We start from the raw sequence: 21,177 nt of genomic DNA on the forward strand, positions 1-21,177 counted from the left end.
CGGCAGGCCGGTTTGGATCCCGGGCGCACACCAACGCACCGCTTCTCTGGCCATGCTGAGGCCACGTCCCACATACAGCAACTAGAAGGATGTGCAACTATGACATACAACTATCTACTGGGGTTTTGGGGAAAAAAAGGAGGAGGATTGGCAATAGATGTTAGCTCAGAGCTGGTCTTCCTCACAAGAAAAAAAAAAGAAGAAGATAATGGAGTAGGAATCAGGACATCAGTGTGAAGGGATGATCCTTAAAGCAACTTCCAAAGAAAAACGGCTCCTTGGCTTCCTCCTATTGTCACCTTCCAGGTACTGTCTCTGCTCCTCTCCACCATATAGGTGTCAGAGGAGAGTCTTCTATAAGGCTGCCCCCTGGGTCTCCCAACCTTTCTCCTTCCAAGTCTCCCTCTCACCCTCCTTTAGCATCACAGGTACTACATGAATTGACATTTTTTGATCATGTTTCAGGGATTTCATCCCATGTTATTCAGATATTGAATAGGATAATGACTTTCAAATGTGACCAGATTTGTCTTTAAGTTCTCATAGACAAGAGAATCTTATTTCCAGAGATGATGGGGCTAAACTGTTTTGACTTAGCTACAGTATTGATCCAAGTTATTAGATTGAAAATGTCAATGGGACATAACAAAAATTGCCTATTTCTAGTGCTTTCCAGTTGATAAATTTTACCATAAATATTTTTAGGTAGAGGAAATACAGTGACTCCATTAAAATGACCATTTTTCTTTTTTTAAAAAGAAACGTGATCCTTTATTCTCTGATAGAAATCTAAAGACTCTAATTAAGTTTTTTATTCCTAATATTCCAAAAAAATGAAACTGCAGGCTTACATTCAAACAGCAAGGCTGCTCACATTCAGTACAATGGCAGGCATCTTCCCACCCCCGGACCAGGGATTTTGAGGAGGATTTGTACACGGTGAATGATAACTGAGAAAAGGCACTTGCTCAAAAATCTGAAGGTCAGTGGTGGCTGATAAAATGAAAGGGAAAAAATTATGCAAGTTGTTATTGGCAGGATAATAGCTCACTGTTGGGCTTAAAACTCCATTGAAAATATAACCCTCATTTTTTAACTTTGTGAAATCTCATGAGAAAAAATAAAGGCAAATGAAGCTCTCAGATGTTTAGGAGCCTTACATGTTTAGAATACACAGGAATTTGAAATAAAAACAGACATATTTGCACTTTAAGTTGAAATCCTTAAAAGGAATTAACAACTGAATTTAGCTTATCTCCATTCAGCAGATTCTGTAGATTCTGTTTAATTAGAGTGGAAATAGACACTTCACAAAGGTGAACCAAAGCATGTTGTCATAACGTCTGATATAGACTTAGCCATTGTGATGTAATGCTTCTGTCATAAATAATTAACATATTCACAGGAGCACTATAGGTACTGAGGCCTCAGGTTCCTATTAGATAGCTTTAATTATTGATGAAGGATAAACTCTCATAGAGATTATAATCCTCGCAATAATTATTATTTATATTGTGAGTTGGGGTAGGTTTAGGTGAGAGCTATTCTATTCTGCTTGATGGTACTACGTGGGAGTAAATTCTTGCTTTTGGCCTCTAGCTGTACTTCCAGTAAAATGGAACAAAAGAGTAATTTCTGATAGTGTTATGATAATCCATAAGAAAAAGAAAATATTATCCACAAAATTGTCATTAATTTAGATTTCATCCAGGCTCTTTGGTGAAAATCGCAGGCTTTCTCCAAAACTCAGAACAGCCAGTATCCTAAAAATTGAGTCACGTTAAACATCACATGTTGTGGTCAGCCATAACCAGAGGTTGTCTTAGGGTAAACAGGTTCTAGTCATATCCGCGCAGTCCGGGAAAACTTGGCTGAAAGCTGGTAGCTCTACATATTTGAGGGTTTAAAAAATAAAAGAACTGAATAAAAATAAAGCTGATCTCACATTGGAATGTGTGGTTCCCGGTTTGAGAAACAGATTCTGGGTGCCGGCCCGGTGGCGCAAGCGGTTAAGTGCACACACGCCGCTAGCGGTTAAGTGCACACACACCGCTGCGGCGGCCCGGGGTTTCGCCAGTTCAGAACCCGGGCGCGCACCGACGCACTGCTTGGCAAGCTATGCTGTGGCCTGTGGCGGCGTCCCACATAAAGTGGAGGAAGATGGGCACGGATGTTAGCCCAGGGTCAGTCTTCCTCAGCAAAAAAGAGGAGGATTGGCATTGCATGTTAGCTCAGGGCTGGTCTTCCTCACAAAAAAAGAAAAAAAAGAAACTAAGGTTCTGGAACTGCAAAACCTTACCTAATGATGTGATAATGACCGAGATAATAAGAATGGTAACAGCAAAATATATTTTGTTATATATTACTCTGACCCTACAGCAGCCCATGAATTAGTTCAAGCTGAGTAGAGGAATGAAAGAACGAAGTGGAGGAATGAAGACAGTGGAAGCTAGATGGCCATCCGAAAGCCTGGACATTTACTCTGAGGAGCAGCTAGCAGCTGGCGTGTGTGTCCCAGGATATACGGGGTCAGGCAGCAGGAACTGCAAGGGTGACGTCTTTAGAAGTCCCAGTTGTTCTAGTTGTGAGCTGTGGGGACTTGGGGAAGTTCCTCAACCCTCCAGGCCTCTTCCCCTTCCTATAAAGCACCATAGTCATTGGATCGCACACTTGTAAGGCTGTATGAGAATTTGGCCTGCATTTTGTTTAATTTACTTTTAAATGCAACCCCTCAACTTTAAGCCCTTGATTTTATCGCCCTTTCTAAAATAATAAACAAGCTGGCCTTCCAGTAATAACTCTAACTCCAGTGTACCACTACTAAGTAACCCCAACCTACTCCTCTGCCTTGCAAGTTAAGACACGGCTCCCTCATTCTGCACATACTTCTTGGGTATGTATTGATCCAGGCTGTGCTGGGCCCTGGGCTACAGCACTGATCAAGGCAGATAAAGCCCTGGCTCTCACGGTGTTAAACTCAACACCAGCTGACTCAGTCTGGATTTGGAACAAATAAAATATCCAGTCTTTAACAACAGATTTTCTCTCAATTATGCCTTTTGTTTTGCTCTTCTCTTTGTCTAATGCCCAGAATGTAAAATCAACAAAAAGTCGAGAGAAACCTGCGTTTTACCACCCACCTCAGCGTCAGTTCAGCGTTTTATATTCTCTCCTGTCTTGCTCTCTTACTGCATGGACCATTCTCAAGCCTCAATTTGTCCTCACATTTAGGCTTCCTTTTTTCACGGTAACCACCTCCTGGCTTGGCGTGGTCAAGCTTTCTAAGTAGTGCCCTTTGGGGAGCTCCCCCACCTGGCCTTAGTCTGTAATATCACCAAAGGCAATAGTGGGCTCTAAATATTTTGCAAAGACAAAGGAAGATGAACGTGCACGACACTGAGGTTCAGGATACCAAGATAAGATTTTTTTTGTAAATGGCAAGGGAAGGCAGACTCCACAAGAACACGGAGGGCCTGGCAAGATAATGCTGCCCTTCATCCCCTCACATATTTGTCATATGGATTTGGTGACTCACACACGGAGAAAATGCAATCTCACTCACCGAATAAGTGAGTGAACATGAGTGAGGAATTAATTGCGGTCAGTAGCTATTTAAATTGTATTGTTTCTCCATCTTTGATTTGTGGTGAGTCTCTTCTGTTTAACAATCTTGCTATTCAAACAAGCACATTTAATATTTACCCACTTTTTGCACAATGGTTTATTGTAAAGAACCTCTGCAGCGTATATAATGGATCTAATTATTTATTCTCAGGTATCTGTGGGTATGTTGTGGGTATTCCCTGCTCAGATATGAACACTTTCGAAGAGGCCGCATTGCCTCTGGAGCCAGACTATCTGGATTTTAATCCTGAGCCTCCTACTTGTTAGTTCTGTGACCTCCAGCAAGTTAATTAACCTTTCTGTGCCTCCATTTCTTCATTTGTAAACTGTGAATACTAATAATAGCTACTTCAATGGGTGCTCAGGATTATTATAAGTTACTATTTAAAGGTATTTGGAACAGTGTCGGGTACATACTAATTGCTCTATAAGAATTTGTTAAATAAATTTAAAAATAACAAAAAAATATGGCAACTAAAACAAACTGATGGAGACTAAGTTGGAAGATGTAGCTTGGTGTGATTCAAGAATCTGCAATAACATGGATATGCCTTGAACTTAAATATGAATGCCCTTTCATTTCCCATGAGAAATTAAAATTTAAAGGATGCATCCTGAAAGCGTTCATAATAGCTCTATTCATCGGAACCAAAATCGGAAATATTCCAAGTGTCCATCAATAGAAAATGGATAAACAAATTTTTTTGTTTGTTTGCTTGCTTGTTTGTGAGGAAGATCGTCCCTGAGCTAACATCTGCCAATCATCCTCCTTTTTTCTGAGGAAGACTGGCCCTGGGCTAACATCCATGCCCATCTTCCTCCACTTTATATGGGACACCGCCACAGCATGGCTTGACAAGCGGTGCGTCGGTGCGCACCCGGGATCCGAACCGGCGAACCCTGGGCCGCCGCAGCGGAGCACGCGCACTTAACCACTTGCGCCACCGGGCCGGCCCCTGGATAAACAAATTATGGTATATTTATACAACATAATACAGTTGAACAATGAAATGATTAAGCCAGAGATATGCGCAAAACATAGATGAATCTCAAAAACATATGTTGAGGGCCAGCCCTGGCAGTCTAGTGGTTAAGTTTGACACTCCGCTTTGGTAGCCCCAGTTTGGTTCTCGGGTGTGGACTTATAGCACTCTTCTGTCAGTGACCATGCTATGGCGGTGGCTCACATACAAAAAGGGGAAGATTGGCAGCAGATGTTAACTCAGGTGAATCTTTCCCAGTAAAAACAAAAAACAAAAAAGATATGTGGAGCAAAAGAGTACATATTATACGATTTCTTTCATATGAAGTTCAAGATCAACAATATAAATATTTAGTGATATAAATTAAATGACTGATTTCTAGGGCTGGGGTGGGGCAGGAGGATTAACTGGAAAGGGAATGAGATAACTTTCCAGGAAGATGGGAATATTCTCTCTCTTTATTTGGGTGATGGCAACATGGAACATATATTTGAAAGAAAAATTACCTCATCAACTGTACATTTAAGATCTGTGCATTTTACTCTATGTAAATTACACTGCAATAAAATAAAAACTACACTGACAAAATAAATAAATCCTGGCTTATGGTAATGGCAGGCTACTTAATTCAGAACAAACTTCCCATTGGAGACAACAAAAATTTCTGGATGAAATATTAACTCCATGGTCTTAGTATTAACAAGCTAGGAAGAAAGTGAGAAATCATTGGCCCAAGAATTTAGGACAAGAGGAAAATCCAGAGAGGGGAACATGGGATTTGGGTCCACTTTTGCCCTAGGAACATGAAGAACTTTGCTATCAGGAAGAAATGGCAGAGAGGTTGAGCAATATTTCTAACAGTGTCTTGGGGAAAGGAGGAATGAAAGCTGAAGTTAAGGCCTGCCAAGGTTGAGGGCCTTGAGTGCTTACTTTACCACTTGAGTTGATATCCAAAAGAGAAGAAATATAGGAGCAAGAATGAACCGGAAGTAAACCAGCCCCTTTCAATGACTACAGTCTACATGGTCTAGAAAATTTCAATCCTAGATATTGGATTAACGTGACTCAAGATTGCTAGTGCCCACGGGCACCTGTCAGAAAGCAACAACGACAAATCTTTCTCTGCTCTCCAGAGAAAGATAATCTCATAGGCTTTAAATTATTTCTATACATATTTTCTTCAAAATATCTAGCCCTCATTCAAAAATAAGGAAACACAAAAAGATGTATCAACATGAATGAGAACCAGCAAAAACAATGACAAACAGCAGAAAGAGTCTCAAAGATATTCTATATAGTGAAATTTCTAGAAATCTAATATATATCAAGTATTTTACTAAGCATATAGAGATAGAAGCCAAACTTTAACATCTCAGCAGGAAACTGGAATCTTTAAAAAGGACATCACAGATTTAAAAGCAAAAAATAAAATAATACATATCCTAGAACTGAAAAACACAATACCTGAAATTAACTCAACAGATGGGTGTACCAGCAGATTAGATATAACTAAAAGAAAGTTAGTACATTTGAAGATAAGTCAGAAGAAACCATCCAGGATGAAAGAGACAGAAGAAAGAACAAGAGGAACAGAAGATACAATTAGAACATCTAACATATATTTAATCAAGGTCTTAGAGGAAAGAGAGAATGGTCAGAAGCAAAATTTGAAGAGATAACGGCTGAGAATTTCTCAAGACTAATGAAAGATATCAATCCACAAATTCAAGATCCCAATGACTCCCAAGCAGGCTAAAAAAAAAAAAAAAAAAAAAAAATCCTTCCTGTCAAGAACTGTAAAGGATCTGAGATTTTATCCTACTTGCAACGTAGAGTAGTTTCATGGCTGCTGATAGAACACACGAGCCCCCTGGGTCAAACACTTTATTTCAAGTCAAAGGACTTCATTACTCATGGCACAGAAAGTAGCAAGAGCATAGTGTTTGCATCAATCGCTCTTGCCTCCCACATCCCTCAGGGGCAATGTGGAGGGGCATATATGCTGTGTATGCTGCACATGCAGTGAGTTTGTGCCATAGCTGAGGTGAACTCCGAGTTTTAGGAACCCAGATCTTTTGTAATGGGCAGTAATCCTGCCTAAACTTGGCCCTGGAGGGAAACCATTATCTTTATTATACTGTGCAATAAACAGAGAAAGATAGAGATCTGCTCCAGGGAAAGACATTGATCTCTGTCTCCCAAGGCTATTTGCTATACAAACATCCTTGGAAAGATAGTCTAGAAAAAAGGCAGCAAGTGCTTCTGCTAATAAGGAGAGCACAGACACAAGAGACCCATGGAGAATTGTGTGCCAACATCTTCACCCCTCATTTATATACCATCTTGGCTCTGGCTAATTTTCCCATGAGTATATCACTCTGTCAGCCACCGTGACTAATCTGATCAACAGAGGTTGGGACCAAATCCATCTAATTTGTCTCATCCAGCATATAATTAAGGCTACAGCTAACAAGACTCCCAGCAGCAGTATGAGGAAAACCTTGCAGTATTGATGTCAACCATTCCCGCCAGAGTCCTGGACCCAACCAGCTGAACAATTCCTATAATCTTCAGTGCCTGCCTTCCAGCACTGAGGTAGTTTCATTGATCATTTTAGCTAAAGTAAGGGACTAATTTTGAACCATCTTTTCTAAATGCAAGTCTCTCATCGTAGGGATAATTACCTTCAGAGTATGCATAAATAATGAGTCACTTATCTCTCTGGGGAGCCACTACAAGTAATCAAGGGTTGCTTCAATTTGGAGAGATATCTGCTGTATTCTGAGGGCTACATGGTCTACTGGTGGTGTTTTCTGAATCACTTGTCAGATGCAAGCCACTTTGGTTTCAGGATGGAAGCAAGTTAATGCCTGGCTTCCACACAAGACGTACAACCCCAAGGATGTGTTTGGTGCCTCTGAAAAGGAAGTATTGTTTACAATTGTTGGACCACCCCAAGTGATACCTGCATTACTTGGTGGGGGGCAGGGCAGTGGGATGACTCAGGCTGATGGTGCCTCAAACATAGCCTCCCAATGGCTGGTAAATCTTAGGGATCCCAGTTTAGTTTGATAATCAAGGCTAGTCCTTAATTTTGAAGAGACTGCTTGAGGGCAGTCAGTGAAACCTGTTCAGTTTGTCCACACTAAAACTGCCAGCATTCGCCTACCCCATGGGAAAACTGAGTGATGGCTATGGGAGTGGAATAGTGCAGAAGACATCCAGAGGTATCGATGGGGAGGTGCAGGACTGAGGCCATCCCTAGCTGTCGCCAATTGACTTCTCAGTACAGTTAAGAGGAATGGTAATTAAATTGTGGTTATCACCATGTGGCTGGGAACACCAAATCCAGCCATCCACTAAACTGAAGGTGCCTTCAACAGTTGGGAAAGCTGCAACAAGACTTTTTACTTTGTGGGGAAGGCTCTGGGGGCAGATCTGAAGGGCAAATATCATTAATGGTCCTCCTTTCCTGCACCTCTCAGGGTCTAAGTTACTTCCTCTTCATGTGCCCAGGTTGTAGTTCCCGCTCCACTGGCACAAGATGGTCTTACTCCCCAACAGCTATAACTTCACCTTTTTCCCAATCATCTTCTACTCATACTCAGACCTTTTGTTCAGAAGGGTCAGATGCAATAGGGACAAGGGAATTTTTGTAAAACACAGAGACCCATTACATCTCCAAGTTTAGCCTATGTGGGCCATTGTAGCGGGACATGGCAAGCAGTGTCCACAACCAGTCATTATTATCCTCACAATCTAGGACCATGCGACTCCAAAAAAATGCATCCAGGTGGCACAACTAGAATTAAGTTTGAATCCCCAAGGTCCCCTTTTGGCTGGGCTGCCACCAGGAGGGCGTACTAACCAGGCTGGATTGCTATTAGAGGGGAAGAAAGACGCATTATGCATAGGAATGGTCAGGGCAGAATCTTGAACTTTCAAAATGAGTCTGTATACTCCCCACTCCTTTCATTCTGATCATTACCCAGGAAGCAGATGAGAGGGGATGCTCCTTTTCTGCAGATAGCCACATTCAGTGACCAGTCTGCCTTATCAAAGTGTGTGGATCAGGAGGAGGTGAAGGAGGTAAAGTCAGAATTTCTCTTTTAGTTTATTTTTGAGGAAGCTGTTCCAACGCTCAACGGTATCAGACACCTGTGGATTGTAGGGAGCAGAGAAGGTTCACTGAATACCTTAACTGTCCATCTGTTGTTGAGTAGTTTTTGTGATAAAAAGCACACCATTGAGGAACTGAAAACGGTCCAGAAAGCTGAACACAAGGCACAGATTAGTTTCAAGAGCCACAGTTGTTAGCTGATTGGACCAGAAAAACAGAAAACATCGTAAACAGAAAAAAAAAAATGTTAACAGTGGTAAGGCACCATCCATGGCTCCAGGAAAGGGTCAAAGTTCTGATGTAGTGAATCTGCCAGGAGTGGGTGGGGGCATGCCCTATGCCATGCTACCTCCCGCACTGGGAACAAATGACAGGAGTCACGCGTCTGACGCAGTGTTAGCCTCTGCATCAAAAATAGAACCCTTCACTTTGGCCCAGTCTGTTATGGTGGATGTGTTGCCATGGTCAGTGCGATGATGGATCCAGGCAGCAATGTTTGCAAACCGGGTGGTGCAGACTCAGCCTGAGCTGCTCTCATCAGAATGAGCCCTTATCACGGGCATCTGCATGAGTGACCCAGATGGTTCATTTAGTAGCACGGTTTGTTTCCATAGTTTGTGGCCTCAAAGAGGAGTGTCTTAAATTTGCCAGTTTGCAGTTTTCCAAGTGGTAGAACAAACAGCTAGGACATTGGCGACAGCCCAAGAATCCATAAAAATCTAGCGAGGCTCATCAAGGGGAGTATTGGCCAGAACTATGAGAATAAAATTGAATTGCACCCACTGAGTGGAGACAGCACATTTGTTTTCAGGTCTGCATTGCGGACACTGAGGCTGAACGCTGCGGCAGCCCCATCTGGTTTCAGCTTAGCCAAACGATCAGTGAACCAGGCCCAGGCATTTAGTTCATTATGAAAACAGATTGCAGCTATACACATGTATGACTCTCACAAACATAATGTTGAGGAAATGATTTCCTATACCTTCCAAAAAGTACCATATAATTTCATTTATATGAAGTTCATATAAAGGCAAAATTGAACCACTGTTTTTGGGGATAAATACTTAGGTGGTAAAAGTATAATGAAGAAGATTGGGCAGTGTTTACCAGGTTAGTAGTTATCTTTGGGGGCAGGAGGTGTGACAAGGAAAGTGCACACGGGAGGGGGTGATGCCCTATTTCTTGAACCTGGCTTACCACTTCATGATAATTTGTAAAGATATACATGTGTTTTGTGCGTTTTTCAATATGTTGTTGAATTTCACAAGTTTTAAAAAGGGAATAAAAGCATGTTTTATCGTTAATGTGTAAAGGGGTCGGAGTGCAAAACTGAAATCATTTGCTATTGTGAGTTACTAGTCCGAAGTCAAAAGAATCTTCAGCTAAATTAACAACCAAACATGCTTTTATCAATTTCTTACTCTGCTCAGCCTCAGTCAGAACAGTTCAGGAAATGGGGAGCCTTGAGTTCCTGTGACAGCTCCAGCCTCGATTCTCACTTGAGTGACTTTAATACCTTCAGGGCATCAGAAGTCCTGTTAGCTCAACGCCAGGTCTCTGATGTTCCTCACTTATCCGAAAGTTCAAAGAGATGGCAGGACTTCTACGATTATCAACAGCCCTAGCCCTGTACCCAACAAATGCAGAAAACAAACCAATTCCCTGCTCCTGGAAATTATCCCAGGAAAAGTTACATTCCTAGCACCCAATATTAGCATTGCCAAAAGCCATGGCAGAAGCTCAGTAATCTCTGAGTGTAGGAGAGTGGATGAAAAATAATTCTGTGTTCTATCTTCACCAGATTGCCTATCAAAAGATGCCAGTTGTATAGTATCCATAACTGCGAACTTAAAGAGGAGAAATTTCTCAGCGAGAGCTTAATTTTGGTACTATGAATTTACTATATCTGGAAGGAAAAGCCCACCCATACTATCTCCTTTCTCAGAGAGTGACACTTGTGACACTGAAGTCTTTTTGCAAAGATAAGAAATTTGCAACAGGGACAGTTCCAGTCACCAGGTCTCGTGTGGGGTACTCTTCTTCCTGTCCAGTAAAACATCTTAATTTCCATTTCCCCTTTGACCCTCACATTTCTGGCACTCAGAGCTTTGTGTGAGAGCTGTGTGTGGTAATAGGGCCTCCACAGTATTTTGTAAGCAGACATCTTTAGTCTTGTGCCTCTGAGGCTGCTGCCATTGTCTTTTCTTGTAGAATTGCTTAGGTTTAAGAAATTTGTGTCTCAGAGAAAGTGCTCATCAGGTTTTCCACGTTTGTTCCAACTGGAGAATCACCCTAGAAACTCCTGAACTGGAAGCTACTTTTGGGATTTTTAATGCCTGTTCCCTGAGAGGCCCAGGGGGCCTATATAAATTTCTCCAGACCCTGTCTTTCCTTCACTTTGAATTCTAAAATCTGCAGTATGTTTCCTCAGTCTGGGTGGTGCAGGTTTGATCAGCAGCTTGGTTCTAGTCTTCAGGACTATGTCACTTTGAAGTTTATCTATTGATTCTTCAGGTATTTTTATATTTGATCTGTCGAAATAAATAATCCATAATCAATCCATAAATCAAAATTGGGGTGAGTTTATTATGAGCCAACTTTTGAGGACTATGGCCTGGGGACTTCCTTCCCTAAGGAAGGAAGGGCACTGAAGAAGTGGGGTGTACAGAGCGGTTATATACCATCAAAGAGCATGTATCACATCGGATTGCAATGTCCCTTTTACAATAGCCACAAGATCGCCCTGCCAGGGCCGGCCCCGTGGCTTAGCGGTTAAGTGCACATGCTCCGCTACTGGCGGCCCGGGTTCAGATCCCGGGCGCGCACCGATGCACTGCTTCTACGGCTATGCTGAGGCCGCGTCCCGCATACAGCAACTAGAAGGATGTGCAGCTATGACGTACAACTATCTATTGGGGCTTTGGGGAAAAAAAAGGAGGAGGATTGGCAATAGATGTTAGCTCAGAGCTGGTCTTCCTCAGCAAAAAAGAGGAGGATTAGTATGGATGTTAGCTCAGGGCTGATCTTCCTCACAAAACACACAAAAAAAGATCGCCCTGCCAGAACAGCTATTGATGGACACAGCGGGGAGCAGGTCTGCTGTCTTGATGGGCATGGCTGGTGTCAGGTCTGTTGTCTCGAGCTGCGTGGTCACAGGATGAACGCAGCAGTCAAATCCTAGCCTAGGGAGAAATGCTTATCCTTAAGGAAATGTCAATGTGGGGGAAGTTGCATCCTTCTCTTAAGGGCATTTACCCTTCTCTTTGGGACATGGCAAAGCAGATACACAATGCAGGCGACAGGCCCTTTTGGAAATACAAACCCAGGCCGAATTAGTTTTACCCCAAATGGCTTCCTCATATGCTCCAATATATCCTATTGCTTGCCATTTATTTATCAGATCCCATAGATAAGCCACATGAATTCAAGGTTATTGTTCTGCAGTCCAGCTTGCACCTAAATGTAGAATTTGGGGCATCCCAATGTTTAATTCTAGAACCTTACTAGTGTTTTGTGGGGGCAAAGCAATCAGCTATCTTGTGTTCTAAAAGCAACAGATACATTCTGCCTTCCCATATCTCAAAGGTCTGTATAAGGGGGCCGGCCCAGTGGCGTAGCTGTTAAGTGCACGCACTCCGCTTCAGTGGCCTGGGGTTCGCAGGTTTGGATCCTGGGTGAGGACCAATGCACTGCTTGTCAAGCCATGTTGTGGTGGCCTCCCATATAAAGAAGAGGAAGATGGGCACAGATGTTAGCCCAGGGCCAATCTTCCTTAGCAAAAAGAGGAGGATTGGCAGTGGATGTTAGCTCAGGGCTAATCTTCCTCACCAAAAAAAGAAAAACAAAGGTCTGTATAAGGAGAGACCTATTTCTCTATAAGGACTCTTCATCCCACCTCTTGTTACACTACCATCTGCTGAAGGCCCCACACTCCACAAATGTATGCCAAGTGTACCTCTAGGGCAAGCTGTGGCAACCTCTACCCCGAGATTGCACCCTTGCTGCCGTCCTTGTGCCTCTGTTTCAGAAAGATGCTCTCCAAGTGCTGTTTGCTCAGTCTCACACACTTGCACTTCTACCTTCATTAGGAGCAGCTGCTCACCCATGGACAGAATAGAGAGGCCCTAGGGCCTCCGCAGGCACCCCTCAGGGTCAACATCCACACAGCCGACTTAACTGAGGTCAGAGCAGCTAAAAGCCGACTGCGCCACTGCACTAGCTGATTGCGCCACTGCTGAACAGTCTAATAAAAGCTTCTACAGACCATCAAGCAGAGCTGCATTATGCCTTTTGTGGGCCCTAGGCACTTTGTCTTTAGGATCCCTCCTATAAGATAAAAAAAAATCATTAACAAATACCAAAAATTATATTTTACTAGTGCATTGATATAAAGACCAACCCAAGCTGGATATCTATTTCTTTTCTTCTGATGTTAAAAGAAATGAAAATATTTTCCTGGGTCCCTAAAAGTAGTGTGGCCTTAGGCATTATGCCTCCTGTGTCTACAGGGTGAGTCAGCCCTGATAACAGGTCAACGTGCCCTGGCCACACATGAAAGTCGAGGCCCCAAGCCCAGGCTTTGATGACTCCATGTTGGGTTTTGTGCCTTGTAACTTATTTCTCAGTGATTCTGGCCAATGTAACAAAATGATGAAGTTCTGAGGGGATCTAATAAATAACACCTTTTATCTCTTCCCAACAAAGACGACAAATAGTAAGGAAGATAAGGGTCAAAACATCACCTTTATTACCAGTAGAGGCTAGGTTGAGGGATACCATCGATTTGACTCTTATGTTTACTATAAGAATTAGAATTTATTTACCCAGTTGCTGGCAGTTCTGGGCTGAATCAGACTGCTCCGTGAGGCAGGCAGGAGCTTCTCCTGGAGGAACAGCAGAGAGTGCCTCCTCCTGGGCAGAAGCTAGCTCCGAAGAGGTGGAACACAGAATGGAAGCGAGCATGCCCAGACTTTTCTCCCCACACTTGACGATCAGATGAGCCACTCAAGGCAGGGAAAGAGGGGAAACGATTTTTTGTTGAAGCTTCCATCCACAGCTTTCTCCTACCTCGGAAATGTGGGTGGGAGCAGTGATCGTGTCTCGCGCTCACTACTTCTTCACTTTAAGTGATGTTTTCCTGCCTATCCGCTTCCGTGTTCTCTTTTGCTATATAATGACTTTCATCAACACCTTCTGCACCCTCCTTTTTTACTATCTATAAAACACAGTTATGGGCAGGAGTCAATGAAATTCTAACATGCCAAGAAAATCAGGAGTTATGACTAAATATGATGGAGTTTCACCTAACTACATATGTTGGCATTCCTGGGCTTCAGTTTTTACAAAGCCAGACCCTTGCAACAAGTCCATTTTGGGAGAGAAGTCTGTAGGACATCATCCTCAGAGATTTGATTCAGTAGGGCCCAGAAAGCTATATTTAAACAAATATCTCAGATGATTCTTTTGCAGCCAACTCATGAAGCAACATTTGGGAACCATTGTTCCAGAATATCTTGGCTCTGATACTTTACATTGGGGGGCATCAGGATATCTGGTCTAGCATTTGGAGTGGATCTGTAATATATCTGACGGAGAATTAAAATAGCATTTGACTACATTACAAGTGCAGTTACTATATTAAACCTAGGGATGATGAATAAGATGAGTATAGTTTATAATAAAATAGCAAGATTGCATATACCATAATTGTGTCAGCTGTATCAAAGTCATGAAAAGTTAAGCCCTTTTCCTTTTCTGAATCAACAGATCATGACAATAATCATGAGTGTTATCATTATATTGGATTCTTTCAAATAATACTTAGTATGACTTGCATCAAAGATATTGTTTTCTTCCCAATTAATTTTGTATATAATACTGCCCCACTTCACTCAGTCACAATAAAGCAACTAACTCATGTTTCAAGTTTTTGTGTTCTTGTAGACAGTATACACTGCAATTTCAAATTTTATGTGTGAGAATCATTGATCTGGATGAAGAATGACTCATTAAAGTCTGTTTGGTACATGATCACCCCAATGACTGAAATCCTGGATAGACAGATTGAGATGAAGAGGAAGGAAGGGATGAAATGAAAAAGTTAAGCCTTAGGGAAAAAAATACAAACAATAACCATAACAGCAGCAGGTAACATTTATTGAGTGCTACAATATAAATTTAGAATATACAGAAATACCTATTTCTATTTATTTCAATATATCCTAAAATATATCAAAAACATAGAATATAAAACTGTATTCCAAGTGCTTTTCATGCAATGTATCATTTGTTACTCATAATACCCCTGTTATGGGCTACATTATGTCTCTCCCAAAATTCGTATGTTGAAGCCCTAACCCCCAATGGGACTGTATTAGGAGATACGACCTATAGGGAGGTATTAAGGTCAAGTGAGGTCATAAGGGTGGGGCCTTAACCCCATAGGACTGGTCTCCTTATAAGAAGAGGAAGAGAGAGTCTGGCCCGGTGGCATAATGGTTAAGTTGGTGTGCTCCACTCTCTATCTCTCTCTCTGTCTCTCTCTCTCTCCATCTCTCTGAGTGCACACAGGGAAAAGACCATGTGAGGACACAGCAAGAAGGCACCATCTACAGGCCAGGAAGAGAGGTCTCCCCAGAAACCAACCCCCATGGCATATTGATCTTGGAATTAAAGCCTCCAGAATTGTGAGAAAAGAAATTTCTGTTGTTTAAGCCCCCAGTCTGTCGTATTTTGTTATGGCAGCCCCAGTGGACTAACACAGCCCCTGTGAGGTAATAGTATTAATAGCTCCACTTTACAAATAAGGAAAGAGGCCCAGGAAAGGCACAATAATCTGCCCAAGGTCAAAAAGCAGTCAGCAGAATAATTTTCGGCAGACTCCACGGCTACAAGATCAGTCAAAATAAGTTAGAAAAGACTTGAAAAGAAGAGCCATAAGCAAGAATATTTAAAACATGGAGATATGGTTTATAACAACATGGAAGATTGCTTACACAATAACTGTTTTGCTGGATTAGAAGTCCAGACAGAGAGAAGGAATCCTGTAGGGAACGTCAGGTGGCTCAGAAGAGCAGAAATGGGGCTTTTTTCTGTTCTTTGAAGCTAGATGACCTTGGGAGCCAAATCAGGAAGAATTTTCTAGCTTGGCCTAGGAAAACAAACAAGGGAGAGCTAGAAGATAAAGTTTGAGACAACTGTACAAGTTCGATGTCTGTACTAAGACAAAAATAAGGAAAAAGACTACATCTCATTGTCCACACTCCTTAACATGGGTTCTATTTGTAGCATAAATTTAGAGTTTAATATCCAAACCAGGGCATTTTTGAAAGTGAAAAGAAATATTACACAATATGGTTAAACCAGGACCGTTCTGGGCAAACATGGGTATAGCTGTGCAATAAGGTCCTACATAATCTGACCCCTGTCTCATGTCATTTTCCCCTTCATTTCTCATACTTTCTTTCAGTTCTTTGAATACACGCACATACAAGCTCATTGCTGTTCAGAGACTCAGCATACACTTTTATTCTGTCTTCTTCAGCCCTTCTGTCTCTTCCTGGTTAACTAATAATCTTCTGTAGCGGTCACTGTTGGTCAGTTACTCAGCAACCTTTCTCCACTTTTTCCTTGCTAATTGCCCCTAATTGTCCAGCCCTCCCTTGCAACCTCTGCAGCTCGGGAAGTCTAACCACATCCTCAGTCCAGGGAAGAATGCTAACTGGAGTAAGTCAATCAACATATGGCATTCCTCTCTCTGGGCAATGACTTAAAGAGAGTGGATGAGGTAGGAGCTGCATATGGCAGAAAACACTTCCAACTAGTGGTTTGAACAAAATAAAAAAAACATTTGTTTCTCCTCATTTGAAAGAAGTGAGGAGGGAGATGGTCAAGGGCTGGTATGCTGCCATAGGTGTTAAGTACTCAGGATCCATATTGCTGTGTCATCTTTAATATGTGGCTGCAGATGTTCAGCCATCATTTTCACATTCAAGTAGCAGGGAGGGAAAAGGGACAAGGAAAGGCATTCTCCCTCCCTGTAAGGATATATCTCAGAAACTATACAGATTCCTTCCACTTACATTCCATTGCAAAAACCTAGTCAGAAGGCGATACCTAGTTATAAGGAAAGCTGAGAAATGTAATCTTTATTCCAGGTGGCTACGTGCCCTGCTAAAAACTGAAGATAACGTATATTGGTAGACACCTAGCAGCCCTTCTGCCAAGGTGGCTCAAATAGACTAAAGGGAAAGACCTAGTCTATGAGCTTGTTTCTCTTTCCCTCTCATGCTGGATGTGAATAAGCAAGCAAGTAATCCTAGTTGCAACCATCTTCAAGTGAGAGGGAAATAAATTTCTACTTTGTTTGAGACACCTTATAACCATAAAAAGACCGTGTCTTAAAAGGAAACTGATACTGTGGACAGCAGAGCAGAAAGAACGCAAGCTCCTGATGACACGGTGGAACCACCGAATCAACCCACCAAGAAGCCCGCTTTACCTCTACACGACCTATTATGTGGGAGAAGAGGTGTCCTTATTGTTTAAGCCACTTTGGTTCAGTCTCTTTTTCTCATCACTGAAAGCATCTTAACAGAATTCCTTGTAGGCCTCCCTAAACACACAATCTCTGTTATAATCGCTCTTAGCAATCTCTTCTCCTTCACAGCACTTATTACAATTGTGAATCATTTATTTGTTGCTTGTGTAAAGTGTGTCTCCTCCACTAGGCTGTAGGCCATGAGCTTTAGGACTAGATCTGTTTTGTTCATTATTGTATACCTAGTAAATGAAATGAAATGGCTAACAGTGCTTGGCACACAGTAGGCTCATAAGTAAATGGTAGATATCATAAAAATGATGTTGCCTAATAAGCCTCACTCATTCAAAGAGATCACTTCTCATAGAGGTAGAGCCAGTCACGTGAAGTATTGGGGGAGGACGGCTTGGGGAATCATCCTCTCCTTTATGCTTTAGGCTTTTGTCATGCAATATTGATTATTTCAGCTACATCCAACGTCTGTTTTATAGCTTTGGTGTGACCTCAAATTTGACTGTGGAGCCACTGATAGCTATCGCTTGGTCTGAAAGGAGCGATGGCAGAGCTGAGAGCACAGATGACAGCTTCTGTGGTCGTGCTGTGGCTTTCATTCAGGCATCCCAGGAGTGCTGAGTGCAGAAACAGGACCAGAGGAGTTCTAACAGTTTCTTCTGCCACATTACGATGTGGAAGTAATGTCTTCCCAAACACCAGAGACCTTGACTTCTTATCTGCAGAGGCAATCCTATTCACATGTAGTCTTTAGACATGTGGCTTTCCTCCTAGGGCCTGTTTCTGGATAAGTTTTCTTTTTGTCTCCTCCTCTCCCCACCTCCCAAACCTTTCTGTCACTCTTTTACCTCAGATAATAGAAAATAATTTAAATAACTAACTTAAGATGTTTATATCTACAAATAATCTCTAAAGTCTTTTACATTCCACTCTGAAAGGTACTTTATTTTTTTTTTTTGGTGAGAAAGATTGTCCCTGAGCTAACATCCGTGCCCATCTTCCTCCATTTTATATATGGGACACTGCCACAGCATGGCTCGATGAGCAGCGTGTAGGTCCATACCTAGGATCCAAACCCATGAACTCCAGGCCGCCAAAGCGAGCACACAAACTTAACCACTACACCATCAGGCTGGCCCTGCAATGTACTTTTAAAGTCTTCTTTCTGGCTCATACACCCACTGTTTCTTCATATTACCTATGGCACTAATTTTTAACCAATAATTATCTCAATGCTCTGTTCTATCTAAATGTGATTATTTCATAAAAGTTTGGGGAAAAAAGAGTAACCATTACATTGATAGCATATATAAGTCTTTACTTTCAAACTATTTGTTTAGATACAACTGTTTGACTTTTAGCAATGATGATACTAATAGCTGTCATTTATTAAGTGCCTTCACTATTACAGGTGTTATGATAGGTACTTTCTATAATGCAAGCAGCAACATGCATTTAATCAGTGGGAAAAGATCTATACTACAGGCTGTTCTGTGTTCTATAGAATGAGTAGTTGGAATGGTTCAATAATTGGAAATTATTTGAATTTCAAATTTTTTAAAATTATCATTTGTACTTAGTACTCATCATATTATTATAGAGTAACTTAAATATTATACATACATATAGATTGAAAAGAAATTTTAAGAATTTGATAAAGTCCACAGAATAATTGAGACAGTTAAAAACAACTCATTTTTTTTTATTTGTATAAGAGTAATTTTTAGATTTGTAATTATCCTATTAAAAAAACTTTTGAGATTTGATTCATTCACTTCACATAATCATGGATATTGTGTTTTAAAGCAGAAATAAAAATAGGCATTTGATGTCAGCCCTCCTACTCCCCATATCTTCTCCCTCTGGTCCTCTGTTTCCCAGCTCCTTACGGCTGTGATACATGACCCCTCCTCTTCCCTATAACCTATAGGTTCAGTCAATCTTGACTGAACCTTACCGCAATTCCTTACCGCAATCCTGACTGCGGTAAGGAAGATTATCAACAGCATCAATACCCCCATGCTCTGGAGTTCAGCACAGTCAATCAAAGACCCATCATTGGGATCTGGGAGCCCAGCTAGGACAGCTTTGCTCCATGACCCTCCTTAGTGACTTCTGAGTAGCCACATGTGCCCCAAAATTGCAATAGTCCCTTCTCATTCTTGCCCCCACCTTAGATAGGATTGAGAGTCTGCCATGGTCTCTGCCTCTAAGTTCAGCCTGATTATCCAAATTAGTACTCTGGGCGTCTTGCCTTGAATATCCACTGATATCCTATAGCCCGTGTGGACACACCTTCTTAATTACCATTTACCTGCTCAATGCCTGAGTACTGCCTCTATTATAAGTTCCCCAATACTAAGTTCTTCTCTTATAATCAGAAAATCAAGCCCAATGAGTGCGTGTGATATGTCAAGGTTACGCTGCTACCAAGAATTAATGTAAATGGCCAAGATATATTCCAGATCTCTATCATCTACATGTTTTATTCCAGCAATTCTCTCCCTAAACCTTTAAATAACTTTAAAAAGATGTTATACGCATAAGAAATAATTCTTACCTTAAAAACATTGATTCTAGGTGTCACCCAGTGGCACAGCGGTTAAGTGCACGCGCTTCGCTGCAGCGGCCCGGGGTTCGCAGGTTTGGATCCGGGGCGTGCACCGACGCACTGCTGGTTAAGCCATGCTGTGGTGGCATCCCATATAGAGTAGAGGAAGATGGGCACGGATGTTAGCCCAAGGCCAGTTTTCCTCAAGAAAAAAGGTGAGGTTTGGCATCCGATGTTAGCTCAGGGGGCTAGTCCTCACAAAAAACAAAAACAAAAACAAAAAAAAACATTGATTCTAGACTTGGTAGAAGAATTTAAGTTCACTGTAAGTTATTAAACCAAAGGGAAGTGTAAGTGTCATGGACATTCCTCTCTGTATCCACATCTATATCCAAAGACTCAATGAAGATAGACAGTGAAGAAATGCAGTTTGTAGATTGACCAAAGTTTCGCTTTTTCTTTATCTTTGTTTGGGAAACAAAGGAAGACATAATCTATTCACTGGTTTCTTCTAGGGATCTGTGTGTCAGTAATCAGTTGGTGTCAGGAATCACTTGGGATCTTTCCCAGGAAAATTGTCACAAAAATATTATCAGCTGCTAAATATGATAACTTATAGCGAAATGTGTCTTATTTATATAAATGAGCAACACAAATGCAGAAAGACACTCGAAGGGTTCATGTATAACTGAGATCTCATATGCTGATTGTTGCCTAAATCACATCTGTCCTGGGAACACTCTTGGGGCACTGGGTCTTGCCTGCCTTATGTGATAAAATCAGTGCACACAGTAAGATCGCCTTCTCAGCATCTGTTAACAGATCTTATGCCAGCTCACAAGTCCTTTGCTTCCCCACTCACCCCTACAATATCATACAATTATGGCTGATTCCTGCAATACGACACATGATTAAACGTCAGAAGCAGAATCTGTGATTCAAGAATTTCAGTTTTAGTAGTATCTTCACATCACTTGAAAGGTACTTTTTACTTCCTTCCAATATAAGGATTCACAGAAGTATAACAGTGCATGCTGTGCCATGAGTAAGAAAGTCCTTTGTCTCTGACCCAGGATTCTCATAACTTCTGCCTTCATCCATGAAGCAGTAATCCATGAAATTACTGCTGATCCGTGAAATGCCAGTTAGCTAGTGCCAGGATTGGAACTCAGGCTAAATGACTTGATACAGATATTTCCAAGAGTTCTAGTAAAGAACTGGAGGCTATAGATGAAATTATGGAGGATCCATAGATGTATCTGTTTCCTCACTTCCTTTGCACTGCATGACCTTGACTCACACACTCATCATCTCACATCTCAACTACTCTAATAATCTTTCACTTGGT

General features: G+C 41.6%; 1 protein-coding gene across 1 annotated transcript in view; it reads right to left on the reverse strand.

Moving 5' to 3' along the window:
• The window catches only part of ASB5 (ankyrin repeat and SOCS box containing 5), a 73,557-nt gene extending 54,522 nt beyond the window's left edge, over positions 1 to 19,035 (reverse strand). Inside the window, exon 1 of the mRNA XM_087418315.1 lies at positions 15,723 to 19,035. The gene's annotated coding sequence lies outside the window, so the exon portion shown is untranslated. The remainder of the gene's footprint in view (positions 1 to 15,722) is intronic.
• Positions 19,036 to 21,177: the final 2,142 nt, after the last annotated feature.

The sequence above is a fragment of the Ceratotherium simum genome, chromosome 28 (genome assembly GCF_057802395.1).
Source record: "Ceratotherium simum simum isolate JZ-2026a chromosome 28, ASM5780239v1, whole genome shotgun sequence".
Taxonomy (NCBI): domain Eukaryota; kingdom Metazoa; phylum Chordata; class Mammalia; order Perissodactyla; family Rhinocerotidae; genus Ceratotherium; species Ceratotherium simum.